We start from the raw sequence: 3,010 nt of genomic DNA on the forward strand, positions 1-3,010 counted from the left end.
ATCCTATAGACTTCCCCTGTTAAGTAGATTACTTCCTAACAAGGGTTAGGATTCTATATTCTATTCGTAATAATGGAAGAATTCTGTTCGTAAGAACAAAGAGAAGCAGATTTATTCTATACTCGATAAGTACCAATATGCAATGGTGGATTGATACCATTTTCTATGAGTAAATGTGTCCATCCTTCATTTATCATTAGAAGGATCTATTCGTAAAAATTTTCCTTTATTTATTTTGTATTTCTTTCTAAATTTTTCTAATCTATGGAAAAAATAAATATGATAAAGTCAATATTATAAAGACAATAAAACCATATTGTTACGTTTCCACATCAAAGTGAAATATAGTATTTCATTTTTTCTTTCAATCCATGCCTATTGGTGTTCCAAAAGTGCCTTTCCGTTCTTTGCTTTGCGTATGCTGGTTAGAAATCAAATTTGCTCTTTGTACTTGTTTGGAATTGGTATGAGGTTTGAGAAACCCCGCTTTTTCCCTTGAGCTTGCATGCTGCTGGCTTCTCCATTGCTGATGATTTTCCGAAAGTAGGTTCGAATGACTTAATTGCAATTGGTGAGGATGGCTCGTTTTCTTCTCGTAGATTTTCCTTATCTAAGCTATATCAACATAGCCAACTAGAAAACTCATCCGCTTGTCAATTCTTGGTGTAATACCTGCTTGGATTACTCTTCCGATCACATCCAATGGCATAATAGAAGTTTTCCTATTGATTTGGCAATCTTTTTTTCCTGGTATGAAAGAAGTAGCTAGGACAAATCTCCCTCACTGTGGGAATCCCTCTTGCATTTCCTCTTATTATATTATAGGATGAAGATGATTCACTCACCAGTCTACTCGAGCAGTAAGAGCAATTGCTAAGAAGGCATTTCTTTATTCTTTCACAACAACCATGGCATGAGATGTATAGGATTCATCTTTTTCACTCACCGTCAACAGGAAAGGACAGTGTGGCATACTATTCTATACGATGAATGTGCAGCTAGGAGAGTTCTTTACTTTCAGACTTCAGCTTGGCCTACTTGAACTAACAACCATAAAGCAGAGACAGAGAGAGGTTGATCTTCCGCGGTAAATAAAAGTACATTTTACCCGGTTTCAAGCGTTTAATTAGCGAAGAAAGTCGGAAATGAGTCTGAATTAGGAGCTTCTCGTCCCGGATTCGAAACTAAAGAATAGAGTCAACTGGCCAACCGGAATCGGAATCAAACCTTCTTTGAAGGAGCCAATCGGGGTCCAATTGGGGCTAAGGATTTGAGTAAAGGTGTTCAAACGTGCGTCTTTGTCAAGCAGCTTGTACTCTTTTCTTTCCTCTTTCTGGGCCCCTCGTTCTTTGTCCGTTTTCTTGGGACAGAGCTTTCAAGAGTGTTTTAGATTTGGCGAAGGAGTGGAACCCTTGCCTTTGAGTCCTACTCCAGAGAAGCCATTAGTGGATCGTCCGAAGTCATTCTGAATTCTTATTGTATTGGAAAGAGTCTTGAAAGAGTTTCGTAGATTGTGCGAAGGCGGCCTAAACGTGTAGCTAAGTATGGCCGTAGGCGTTCATTAGTATTAGCTGTTGGGGGCATGTCTTGTTTCTGGCTTCTCCTTCGGATAAGTGAACTTTCCGAACTCTTCAAAAGAAAGCTTAGAGTGGGGAAGTTGGCGTATGATTTATCGATATTTTCTTGTCCGGGATTCCTGTATTTCACGCTAAACTTACACTCAGGTTAGGAAAGCAAAATCCTAAGTCAAGTGCTAAGTTTCAAATCCGTGAAGAAAACCTGTGATGTGAGCTGACGATACGATAGACCAAAAACGCTTCGTTCATAAACATCAACAGATGAAGAAAATGCTGAAGGTGAAGGCGAGCGTAGTGAGCGGGTTGAGAACATTTTACAGAGATCAAAACATCTATTATTAGGGTGCTTAGCCGACCAAAGCTGAGGGAAGCCCATGGATCATGGACCTTTGTACGAACTTTCTGTAGTTCAAAAGCGAGGAAAGAGAGACATGACAGCCTGACTTAGAGAGTAATGACTTCTCCGACGCGAGCTCCTACTTGTCTTAGAAGTAGAAATCGGCATCGGGACTCTTTGTATAAGAAGAAAAACCCATAAGCAATAGCAGCACTCGTCACTAGCTTCTTCTCAGTCTTTGACTGGAGTTCCTTCAAAAGCGCATAAGATGAGTTGAATAGCCTGAGCCAAGGAAATGATAATTGGTTACGAAAGCCTTCCCCGGATAACCCCCATTCCATGCTCTAAGCTGATAGTAGAGTGGCTTTACGCTCCTGCACCTCTTGAAATACCTGTGTTGGTGGGTCCCTTAGCAGCTTTTCCAACTCCCTATCTTCTGTTATCGTATCTCAAAGAAAGAGACAAGGAGCCACCTCATCCGAGTCAGAGCTTTCAGTGACTTCCCCCATATCAACGGCTAATACGGAGGCTGTTTAATCGCTTGCATGTCATTCTCCATCACGAGCAGAACCAGCAACACAGACAATCGGAAAGACTAAAGCGTTGACAGGAATGCAGGGATTTAGGAGCATGCCCATTACATCAGCGGACAAAGACGGTGGAAGACTAGGCTGCATCGAATGCCATGGTTATTGTGAAAGAAGAAAAGTCGGAATAATCGCAGTAAGGAAAGGAAGTGACTTAGACAAATCTTTTTTGTCGATAACTTCAGACCAATCAATCGAATATTGATTAATACGTAATCGATCGAACACTACTTGAAAACGGCTCAGAAACGAAATATTTTTCCATGATTTTATTTGAGCAGATATAGGTCGCTATCAGGTGTACTCGGCGAGGCATCTTTTACGCACCTAATAGGGAATCTGTCCTTAACAGGCGAATCCATTCTTACTGAAATTGGGAATCTATTATTAATGCTACTAGCTTCCCCTGAAACTTTCCTGCGGAGGAAACCCTTCAGAATGACTATTCAAGTGGGCTAGTGCTTTCATTCTCAGTCATGACCACGGCCCGTAGCTTAGTAGACTCACCC

General features: G+C 41.0%; 1 protein-coding gene across 1 annotated transcript in view; it reads right to left on the reverse strand.

The window, feature by feature from the left end:
• Positions 1–263, reverse strand: part of LOC121789903 (photosystem II CP47 reaction center protein) — a 2,171-nt gene extending 1,908 nt beyond the window's left edge. The window contains exon 1 of the mRNA XM_042188245.1: positions 1–263. This exon is cut by the window's left edge and continues 1,908 nt beyond it. The gene's annotated coding sequence lies outside the window, so the exon portion shown is untranslated.
• Between the last annotated feature and the right edge of the window lie 2,747 nt (positions 264–3,010).

Source organism: Salvia splendens, unplaced genomic scaffold (genome assembly GCF_004379255.2).
Source record: "Salvia splendens isolate huo1 unplaced genomic scaffold, SspV2 ctg368, whole genome shotgun sequence".
NCBI lineage: Eukaryota > Viridiplantae > Streptophyta > Magnoliopsida > Lamiales > Lamiaceae > Salvia > Salvia splendens.